Below are 12,879 nucleotides of genomic sequence, written 5' to 3' on the forward strand. Positions count from 1 at the left end.
AGACACTAAGACAATATATTTGTATGATCTCATTAATATGTGGAATCTAAAAAAAAAAAAAGAAAAAAAGAAAAGACAAGCTCACAGATATGGAGAATAGACGAATAGTTGCCAGTAGTGTGGAGGGTTGAGTGAAATGGATGAAGGGGGTCAAAAGTACAAACTTCCAGTTATAAAATAAATAATTCCTAGAAGTGTCATGTACAGCATGGTAACTATAGTAAATAATACTGTATTACATATTTGAAAGTTGCTAAGACGGGCACCTGGGTGGTGCAGTCACTAAGCACCTGCCTTCAGCTCAGGGCGTGATCCCGGTGCTCTGGAATTGAACCCCACATCAGGCTCAGGCTCCTCTGCTAGGAGCCTGCTTCTTCCTCTCCCACTCCCCGTGCTTGTGTTCCCTCTCTCGCTGGCTGTCTCTCTCTGTCAAATAAATAAATAAAATCTTAAAAAAAAAAAAAAGAAAAAGAAAGTTGGTAAGAGAATAGACCTTAGAAGTTCTCATCACAAGAAAAAAGAACCCTGTAACTATGTTTGTGATGGATACTAACTAGACTTATAGCAATCATTTCACAATGTATACAAATATTGAATCATTATATTGTACACCTGAAACTAGTATAATGTTATACATCAGTTATATCTCAATTAAAAAAAAAGAATTTGGAATAGGTATGGCAGAGGTGGTGATGTGAAAGCATATTTGGTCATTGAATCTCAAATTTCTTCAATGAAATAAGCAAGTATTTTTAAATCAACTGTATTTTTTTGCTCCCCCAGTTTAAAAAAAGCAACAACAACTTTTCTCTCCCCAAAAGACACCAATGTCCTGACAAAAATAACTAGCAAATTAGCATTAGCATTGGCACGGCATAGGAACAAACACACACTGCCCTATCGCTCATTCCCTTCATTGCTCTTCAGAACCGAGTGAAGTTACATTTCCTGATGCACAGATTGCACTAAAATGTCCTGTGGGAGAAAAATGTGAAAATTGTTATAACATCTGTTGACCCTTTAAATGTCGCAATGATTCTGTCACATCTTACCAAGTGAAGAAGGCAGCAAAAAATTCCCCTAGCTCTTAGGTAATTTGATTTTTAAAATGAAGTTTAAAATAAGTTTCTTAATTTCTACACAGATTTTAATGAAATTACAGAAAACATAAAAAATAATTTGTTTCCTTGCTCAAATCCAAACTAGACTTTGTTGATCTGCATATTTAGCAGGCAGTGCAAACGTAAACTTCTGCAAATCCCATTTAGTCTATAAGCTTCTTATCAAAGAAAAGGAAAAGAACTTACCTGTGAAATATCCTACACACTTTGGACACAACACTGAATGGAGTGTGATATGCTTACCTGTGATATATGGGCTTTCCTGATGAAAAAGCTTTTGGTCACTTTTAGTTCCTCAAAATGTACGGAAGCTGGTAATGGGATTTTTTAAAACTTTATGAAATGGGAAGGCAATGGCTTCCTCAGACATGGATGCATATAAGATGGCTCTTAGTGTTACCAGATCTATGAGGTGTGTTAGAATACTGGCGTGGCATAAAATCTTGTTCTTGAAAGGCTGGACAATAAGAATGTACTTCTTTAATTTTTAAATACATTGAGGAAGAAAATAGAAAGGTTGCAGTAAAAACAGAAATCTACATGCTGTTTCTCTGAAACTATTTGATAATCTGTGAATCCTAGGGGGAAAAATTAACTGACTATACTTATGACTCACATTTTTGGAAATAAGATTGCTTCAGAACTCAAAAAATGTAACTAGAAAATGGCAAGCAGTGAAACAGGACCTTCACAGTACCTTTATTAAAATTGTAATTTATTTGTAATTCAACTTAGATTTCACAAACGCAAATTACCTCTATGCTTTCAACCATGTTCCCTAAGAAAAAGAGATTTAACTTACGACATCTAATGTGCTTTAAAGTGCTTAAAAATGGGGCGCCTGGGTAGCGCAGTCTTTAATTGTCTGCCTTCGGCTCAGGGTGTGATCCCAGCGTAGGGCTCCTCCTCTGGGAGCCTGCTTCTTCCTCTCCCACTCTCCTGCTGTGTTCCCTTTCTCGCTGGCTATCTCTCTGTCAAATAAATAAATAAAATCTTTAAAAAAAATAATGTGCTTAAAAATGATGAGCATTTTTGAAATGGGCAACCTATATGATGAATTAAATATGCAAAAGAACTGTCTGATAGGTACGTGGTCTACCAGAAGACACCTACAGAAAGAAAGCTAATGAATGTTTTTGGAGAGCTGCAAAATAATTTCTACAAGTCTAAAAACCTGCTGTGTCTACTAAAAACAAAAAACAAAAAACAAAACCCAAGTATGTCATGTTCAAAGGCTTTTGTGGGAGATCTTTGGCTGATTGCCATCACAATGGACTGATAGGTCCACTTGAATTCAGTAAATGCCTCTTGATAAAGCAGAGCTTCAAGTCAAAAGGAATTGTACATTTAGCTCTATTCCATTTTGGTGCTGCTTAAAGGAAGGATGTCTAAAAGGTTGCAAGCAATACAGAGAAGTATAATTGGAAAATGAAACAGAAAGAGCCAAAAATATATCTGACCATAATAGGACAGAAAGAATCCTTTTTTTATTTTTTTTATTTTAATGTTTTTTTATTATATTATGTTAGTCACCATACAGTACATCCCTGGTTTCTGATGTAAAGTCCTTTTTTTATTTTAAAAAATTGTTTTTAAATTAAGTTCAATTACCAATATATAGGGCATCATTAGTTTTTTATGTAGTTTCAATGACTCATTAGTGAAAAGAAAGAAAGAAAGAAAGAGAGAAAGAAAGAAAGAAAGAAAGAAAGAAAAGAAAGAAAGAAAGAAAGAAAGAAAGAAAGAAAGAAAGAAAGAAAAAAGAAAAAGAAAGAGAAAGAAAGCATCCTGTCACTGTTCTTTATTAAATATAGGGCAAACTTTTAATTTTTCCTATTATATTTATATTCCTGTTTTGAAAATTATTACATTTATGAATATTAATAATATACAATAGGATAGCCTGCAAAATTTAAATACCCAGTAAAGACTTTTTAAAAAGTCTTTAAAACAGCTTTTAAAAAGCTGTTTTGAAGGATATATTATAAAATATTTTCATTATAAAATATTGTTACATTTTTGCTCACATATAAATTATTTGCTTAATTGGTTGTAGTATAAACGACCATCAATTGACACTGGTAACCAGCTCTATTGTTGTTTTGCTTAAATAATAGCATTTATGTTAAAAAAAATCAATAATACAGAATATGTAATTTTAAATAAATATCAACTTTACACATATTTATGTGAAAATAATATGTGTATAATTACGTTACATGTTAAACTATTCCTTTTTTTTTTTTTTGGTCTGATATACAGTCTAATATGGCTGTGTGTTAACTCTGTAAAAAGTTGGTCACCCTAGGTATGCCTTCCCCCAAGTACCCAAGCTTCAAGTAAATCTGCCAAGGAGTTTCAGTATTTATTTGCCCCAAAAGGAAAGGGGGTGAGGGTGGACAGCCTCTGCTCCCAGGTTATTCTAGGTGGGCTCCAATATCTTCTACAACCAGGGAATATCCCCCAGGTATCCCCAGTCCTATCCAGGGCTGCTTAATCTCCAAATACTACTCAGGAGCTCCAGGGGAGAGATTCTAGAGAGGATAGTCCAAAAGATTGGACTGGAGTCCTTACAATGCAGCAAAAAGGAATAAAAGATAACCTGAAAGAATCTGGTGGCATTAATATAACAATGAATACTAACACACTCTATTTAAACCAGAAATGTATGAGACAATCCAAAGGGAACAATCTAAATTAACTAGTCAAATTTTATGCACTGGAATTTCTACTTTTGCCTAACACTGGGTACACATTTTGTTAGTAAACCATGTCACTGCTGATATGAAAAGTACAGAATACACTTCTACTCTTAGATTTTTAAAAATCTTACAAATAAAACAAAAACATGTTTGTTGGTATCAGTTGCTTTGTAACCTAGTTTGGAACCTATACTTTAATTTTTTCTTGTACATATCATCTTTGATTAATGAAATTTGAAAGAAACTAACCAGATGGAGCCTTGTGCCCATCATCTATACTTCCAAATTCTCCCTTCTTCTCCAGGCATGTAGGAGGATCAAACCCCTTTTCACACTGGCAATGATTTAAATTGTTGCAAACCTGCAGTAATCAAAAAATAGAACAATCATTTTTTATGGACAAACATGGTTTTCAATAGAGACCAATGAATATTCTATACTTATTCAACAGAGAATTTATTTCAGAGAATTTATTCATTCCAGAGAATTTAACTTAAACAGACCAATTCAATAAATTTTCACAAATTTTCTCTTGAAATTGTCCATACTTTAGAAAGTGTATTTAGCTTCTGCTGACAAAGCAATTTTTAAAAAAATTCTTCAACTCTTTCTATAGGCAGACGCAAATACTGTAATTACCAGTAACATGCCACTAATTATCACTTAGTTGCTAGTTTCACAGAACAGCCCAGACTCTGAATCAACAAGCAAGACTAGAAAGAAAATTCTAATGATCTTTGTTTACCAATTTCTACTTTCTTTCTGTGAAAATAAGATCATTTTGGTTATATAATAATACACAGTGCACATAGCATATCTGTCCCTTATGTTTACCAAACACTTTATACATCTAGAATCATCTTAAATGTTCCTACTTTATCTTCTCTAATAAATAGTTTGGCAAGATTTCTTAAGAAAATAAGATTGAAGCTATAAATTATAGACTCTGCCAAGCAGCACGAAAATCATTTTAATGATTTTTTAAAAAATCTCTGAACTGTTTTACAGCATTGTTCAGAGCATCTTGCTAAAATGAAAATTGAAATTACTTACTCCATGGCTATTGCAATAAGTAGAATTGCACTGTGCAGTTGGTATCTGGTATTGAGCTTCCACACAGGCAAATCTGAGACAATACTAAAAGCCGTAGGAAGTGAGGAATAGTCACACAATTGGATTGTGTGTATGGGTAATACATAATAAAAATTCAAGAAAGTTTCAGAATTCATATTATCAAGAATGGGCATAAAAATACAAAAAATAAAATAAGGTAGTAATTGAAACATTGAAGTAAATGTGAAATAAGTGATGTGACTTCAGATTTTAAAGATGTAACCATATGTGAGAAGTTAAAAGTTTTATTTTCTTACTATCTATCACTTAAATTCCACTTAAAAAGGGAAGTATCTGGGGAAAAAAATTTGACTGGTCCCTGAGTTTAAGAACTATCCAAGAACCATTTTAAAAATACCTATGCCCAGGCTCCACCTGAGACATTTCTATCAAAATCTCTGGGTGTAGGGTCCACATGATTATTGGAACAACTATGAGGTGGGAGGTTGGGGTCTTAAAATAATGGTTATGAGTAGCACAGGAAGATAGTTAACTATTCCATGAGAAAAAATGATGAGAAAGAGAACAGCAAGGATAACAGATAATTATATGAGGTAATAGGGCAATGAGAGACTATGAGGGGAAGGCCTCTGAAGAAAATGAGTGTTTTATGTGTGAATTTACAGTGTTCCAATTTATGGCATTAATTTTTGAGCCCTTTCCTAGTTATTGAAAAAAATTTCAGTATATTCTGTACTTGGTGAAAGGGTATTATTTTTTGAGTGAATTTTGTCTTTGGATCATAATAACAACCAGGTATGTGAAAAGAAGAGGACCAAGACCTCGGAAAAAAAGAGATTTGGGCCAATATCCTTTAGAATTCAAGGGAAGAGAGACCTCAGATCATATTTGTATTCCATGTGCTTCCAGAGGAGCAAGATGTGATAGAAACTGGTTATTTTCATGGACTATTATCAAAAGGTATTATAGAGAAATACATTTGAATTTAGCAAGCACAATTTGTGACTTTCTCTCAAAAAAGGTATGTCAGAATAAGACAAATATCCACAATAGCTAAATCATGGAAGGAGCCGAGATGCCCTTCAACAGATGACTGGATTAAGAAGATGTGGTCCATATATACAATGGAATATTACTCAGCTACCAAAAAGAATGATTTCTCAACATTTGCTGCAACATGGACGGCACTGGAGGAGATAATGCTAAGTGAAATAAGTCAAGCAGAGAAAGACAATTACCATATGGTTTCTCTCATCTATGGAACGTAAGAAGTAGGAAGATCAGTAGGAGAAGAAAGGGAAGAAGAAAGGGGGGGTTAAACAGTAGGGGGAATGAACCATGAGAGACTGGACTCTGGGAAACAAACTGAGGGCTTCAGAGGGGAGGGGGGTGGGGAAATGGGATAAACTGGTGATGGGTAGTAAGGAGGGCACGTATTGCATGGTGCACTGGGTGTTATACGCAAGTAATGAATCATGGAACTTTACATCAAAAACTAGGATGTACTGTATGGTTACTAACATAATATAAAAAATATTATAAAAAAAGAATTTATCAAGCTAATTATAAAACTTTTATGGACCTAAAAAGACTAATAAACCAAAACAATTTTTAAAGAAGAAAAAATATATAAGCATACTTCATTTTATTGCACTTTGTTTTATTGCAGTTTGCAGGTACTGCACTTTTTACAAATTAAAAGTGTGGCAACCCTCATGAGCAATTCTATAGACATGATTTTTCCAACACCATTTGCTCACTTCGTTTCTGTGTCACATTTTGGTAATTCTCAAAGGGTTTCGAACTTTCTCATTATTATATTTGTTGTGGTATGCATTATCTACATCCGTACACATACAGATCTGTACATTGCTTTTCTGGACATAATGCTACTGCACACTTAATAGACTACAGTATGGGGTAAACATAACTTTTATATGCACTGAAAAACCAAAAAATTTATCAACTTACTTTACTGCAATATTTGCTATATTGCAGTGGTCTGGAACCAAATCTGAAATACCTCTACTAAGTTGCAGTAATTAGTGTGTCAGTGGCTTCAAAGAGACACAGATTAGTGGAACAGAATACAGATTACAGAAACAGATTATCTTTTTCATCTCTCTGTCCCTCTCACTATATCTTTATATGCATAGAAATATATATTTATACATACATGCATATACATGTATATGCATATATATTATATATATATATATGTGTGTGTGTATAAATACACACACAGACACATATTGGTTTCTTTGTAACAGAGGTAACAAGATAGTTCCATGAGAAAAGCACTGTCAGGTCAACGAGTGCTTCTAGGAAAACTACATGTTCCTATGAGGACAGGAACCCCAAACCCTTCATCATGCCACATGTAAATACTAATCTGAAATGGATCATTGGGCCAAACATAATTAATAAGGGTAGAAAACTTCCATAAGAAGATATAGGAGAAAAAAAATTTAAGGAAAGTTTTCATGAGCATATATACTGAAATTTTTTGAGATGGGTGCAAAAGTCACTAACCAGAAAAGAAAAAAAGAAAAGATAAATAGGACTTCATTAAAATTAACAACATCTGATTTTTGAAAGGTACTGTTAGGAAAGTAAAAAGTCAAATCACAGGCTGGAAAAGAAAATAGCAAATATGTATATATGATAAAAGATCCGTATCAGTAATTAAAAAATAGGAAAACTGTATTAGCAGACGGTTTCCAAAAGTAGGTAAGCAAATGACACAGATGTCTAATAAGCACATGAAAAGAAAATATTTATCTTCAGGGAAATTCTATTTAAATCACAGTCCTGTTTAAATCACTACTACACATCCATCATAATAGCTTATATTTCAAAGACTGATATTATTAAATATTGGCCAAGATTTGGAGCAACTGGAACTCTCATGCATTGCTTGCAGGTATATGAAATAATAAAACATTTTGAAAAACATTTTAGTAAATTTGTAAAGGTGAGCATACTCTTACTATAAGACCTATACAAAAGACTCCTAGGTATTTACCCTCAAAGAAATGATGTATGTCCAAAACAAGGCTTCTACATAAATTTTTACAATAACTTTAGTCATAGTAGAAAGAAACTGCAAAAAATGCCCAGATATCCATTAGTTGAATACATAAGGAAATTCTGGTATTTTCAATAGGGGTATGTTATCCAGCAATAAAAAGAATGAAATACTAGCAAACATATAACATGCATGAAACTCAGAAACATTGTTCAGAGTGAAACACATAAGGGTGCATCCTGGATGTTGCTGTAGAGGTAAAATTATAGAACAGGTGAGAATGTAATACTAGAGATCAGACTGATAGTTCCCTAGGTCAAGAGAGGTGAAATTTACTGAAAAAGGACAAAACAAATTATTTTGGGATGATGGAAACATTCTGTATCTTGACTGAGTTATTTATTACATAGATACAATAAGTGTGCAATATGTTATTATCTTACTTTGCAACTTAAAATGATATTATTCCATGGTATGTAATTTATACATTCATATGACTGATTTATGAAAAATACCAATAATCTGGTATTTACTATAATATTACATATTATAGAATTCTTATAACATATAGTTATATGTAATTAGATATATATTATATAATATTATATTTATTACTCAAAATAATATACATATAATTGTAAATACACAGTCTTTGATATACCTGTAAGTGTAGATACATCTGTGTAAAGATAAGTATGTCAATGAAAATATACATATATCTTGATATATTTATTAAAACACATATTTATATATAATTTATACATCAGTAATATAAAATATTCTTTCATTCTCTATTATATGGATATGTACTGTAAAAAGGCAAATTGAGGCACATTAATGTGGAAGAGTTTATTTGAGCAAACAATACTTCAAGTCAGGCAGCAACAGAACCCAAATAGTTAGGGGCACACAGTGGGGAGCTAGATCAGAGGTTCTTATACAGAAGTTGTAAAAGCAAAGCAATTATTTAATTGGCTACAGTTTAAATGGGTGCCCTTTTTGAGGGAAATCTAGTTAGTTGGATGTTTATAATTAGTTATTTCTTGAGTTTCATTTTCTAAGATATCAATGAGGTGACTCTGCCTTAGGCTTTGGTTTGCTTATGCAGATTGCCAAAGACACTAGAGCCTCTCCGGTTTAATGTCTTCCTTATTTAACTACTCTAACAGTATATATAGAGAAAGACATACAACTTAAAATCAACAATCAGCTGAAATAGGTATTCTGTTAGATGGTTCTTCCCAAACCTTATCACAACTTAAATTTAATATATACATATATGTCTCACTTGTCTTCTTCTGTCATTAGATTAATACAATAACATAACTTAATTACATAGGAGTGAAGAAAAGAAAAGCAGCCCCTGATATGGAAGAGTTGGCTTGGTACTATTAGCCTGCTTCAGTGTTCTGCTGTTGAACATAAAAACTTTGAAAAAAAAAATCAACATCATACACAGGTGCTGTGGGACAATTAAGGATCAAGACAAAAACATGACCATTTCTTAATCATGTCCAAATACAAACAAATATTAACATCTGCAACAAACCAGAAAAAATGACCAAATATGTCCTTCTTGGGCTAACTTGGGAACCTGTTGTTTGTTTAACCAATTACAGCTTTAGGATTGTTCTAGCCTTCCCTTCTCCTGGATAAGATTTATTAGATACGCAATCATAGAATCACCTCTACTTAATGGACTTTTTCGAAGCCAGAGCAAAGATCTGGTACTAAAACCCTCCCCAAATACCTTAAGCCATGATCTTATAAGGCATTTTAAACATCTTCTTGCTGAGATGCCTCATGGGTCTCCATGGTCTGTGTTTACTCTCACTGCAATGACTAATATACCTAAATTGTTTGACTACAGGTGGTTCACAATTGTCTTTGGCAGAAAGGCCAAATAGAAGGACATAAACCCACAAAAACTGCTCTCCTCAACGAAGGACCTTCTTCCCAATGTTACACCAATAAAGGCACCATGGCTTCCATAAATATACATAGGCAAACCTTGGAAGGTTGGACACCATCTGCGTAATTCCTGTAATGTTCCCGTTTCCAAGCCATTGCTTTAGTGGAATATACAGCTATCATGGCAAATTGAAAGTGCATGAAAAAAGAATCTTTTATATGTCTAAAAAAACCCAAAATGGGATATTAAGGGATTAAAGGAAGAAGAGAGATAAAGGCGGTCCACTCTAATAAATAAAAGAACATTAGTGTACTCTATTACAGAATAAAATGGCTTCAGGAATTCCATATATAAAATGTAAAAAATGTAGACAGGTAGTGGACACTTCATGTAAAACTGTTTCATGTCCTATATAGTGGCCATATACTTTTTTATATAATAATTTTTTATTAAATTATGTCACCATACAGTACATCCCTAGTTTTTGTTGTAAAATTCCATGATTCATTACTTATGTATAACACCCACTGCACCATGCAATATGTGCCCTCCTTAATACCCATCACCAGCCTATCCCATGGAATAGGGATAGGCTCTATCCCTCCCCTCTGAAGCCCTCAGTTTGTTTCCCAGAGTCCATAGTCTCTCATGTTTCATTCCCCCTTCTGTTTACCCCCCCTTTCTTCTTCCCTTTCTTCTTCTACCGATCTTCCTACTTCTTATGTTCCATAAATGAGCCATATACTTTTTGACAGGCAATTTGAAGTTTGAATGGATCATTCAATGGCAATGTACAAACAGAAGTAAATCAGAAAAATAGAAGAAAATAAACTTTTATGCAAAGAATTTTCCAACCAAAGAAAGCTTAATTGTAAGGGATTACATTCATTACTGGTCTTTGATTTGTGATTACCATGAGGTTTGTATATAGCATCGTCTACATATAGCAGTCTACATTAAGTTGATAGTCACTTAAGTTTGAACGGATTCTTTCCTCCTCTCCTCCACATCTTAGGAATATGTTGTCACACTTTACCTCCTTTTATTTTGTGAGTGCCTTGACTGATTTTTACAGATATACATATTTTCACTGCTTTTGAGCTTTCTCTTTTCTTCACTCCTACTTATGGTCTTTCCTTTCCACTCAAAGAGTCCTCTTTAACATTTCCTGAATGAGTGGTTTAGTGGCCACTAATTGAATTCCTTCAATTTTTTTTTTTTTGGTCTGAGAATCTCTTTATCTCTCCTTCTATTTTGAATGATAGCGTAGCTATATAGAGTATTCTTGGCTGCAGATTTTGTTCCTTTCTGCACTTTGGATGTATCATGCCACTTTCTTTCAGCCTTTAAAATTTCTGCTGAAAAAATCAGTTAATAGCCTTATGGGGTTTCCCTTGTATGTAACTGTCTTCTTTTCTCTTGCTGCTTTTAAAATTCTCTCTTTATCACTACTTTTTAATTAATTTTTATTTATGTACTTTAGAGAGACAGAGAGCCTGTGTGTGGGTGATTTGGGGAAAGGCAGAGGGAGAGGGAGAAAAAGAGAAGCAAGAGAGAATCTGATTCTGGGTGATCTGGGTGGCTCAGCCAGTTAAGCATTTCACCTCACCTCAGGTCATGATCTCAGGGTCCTGGGATTGGGGCCTGCATCAGGCTCCCCATTCAGCAGGTAGTCTGCTTGTCTATCTGCCCCTCTCCCCATACATGCTCTTTGTCTCTCTCTCTCTCTCTCTCTCTCTCTCTCTCTCTCTCACCCCCCTCAAATAAATAAAATCTTTTTAAAAAGAGGAGGAGAGAATCATCAAGCAGACTCCCAGCTAGCATGGAGCCTAACACGGGGTTTGATCCCAGGGCACTGAGATGGTTACCTGAGCTAAAATCAAGGGTAGATGTTTAATCAACTGAGCCACCCAGGTGCCCCATCACTACTTTTATATTACTGTATGTTTTGGTGTGGACCTTTTGGGGTTGATTTTGTTGTTATCTCTGTGACTTTTGAATTTGGATTTCTGTTTACTTCCCCAGATTCAGACAGTTTTATTATTATTTCTTCAAATACATATTCTGTCCACTTTTCTCTTTTTTCTCTTTCTGGGATCCTTCTAATGTGAATGTTATTATGCTTGATGGGGTTGCTGAGTTCTCCAAGTCTTTTGCATAATTTTTTCTCTCATCTTCTCAGCTCGATTACTTCCCATTACTCTGTCCTCCTGGTCGCTGATTCAATTTTCTGCTTCATCTAGTCTACTATTTATTTTATGTAGTATATTTTTAATTGCATTTATTGTGTTCTTCATCTCTGATTGGTTCTTTTTTTTAATCTCTTTTTTAAGGGTCTCACTATTGTCTTCCACTCTTTTCTCAAGCCCAGTGAGTGTCTTTATGATCATCACTTTAAATTCTGTATCAGACATATTACTTATTTCTATTTTGCTTAGGGCTCTTGCTATGATTTTGTCCCATCTTTTTTTCCATTTTGGACATATTCCTCTGTCTCCTCATTTTTTTCTAACTCTGTCTGTTTCTCTGTATTAGGAGTCGATTACATGTCCTGCTTCTGAATGCAATGGTCTTATGAAATGCCCTGTAGTGCAACGTCCACTGTTCACTAGAACAGGGGTATCTGCTATGTATGTTGCACACACCCTACTATTGTGGCTGAGCTGCATTTCCCTTCAGTCCAGTCATCTGCTGGCTTTCCTTGCCTGTTGTGGACAGTTTTTGGTCTTGATGGTGTTAGTGGGCCAGTCTGGGGCTGACTTGGGCTTGGGTTAGTTAGAACAGGCATTTGCCAGAGATGTGGTAGCACCACATTTCACAGTACTTTCCCTGTGTTGCCTCCTGAAAAGCTTTCATTGGTGGGTGGAGCCTGCCATCAGCCCAGCTGTCTGCCCCTGGCGCAGTGCTAAGGATGCAGTCAGACCGGTGTGTGTGGTTATCTTTTCCTCACCCTGGGGAAGCGGCCACTTGTCCAGGCTGTTTGTCCACTGCCAGGCTTGTGATACTACCTTGAATGGGCTCTGGCCAAGAGCATATTTTATG

Source organism: Ursus americanus, chromosome 27 (assembly GCF_024610735.1).
Source record: "Ursus americanus isolate L20-20 chromosome 27, mUrsAme1.1.p, whole genome shotgun sequence".
Lineage (NCBI taxonomy): Eukaryota > Metazoa > Chordata > Mammalia > Carnivora > Ursidae > Ursus > Ursus americanus.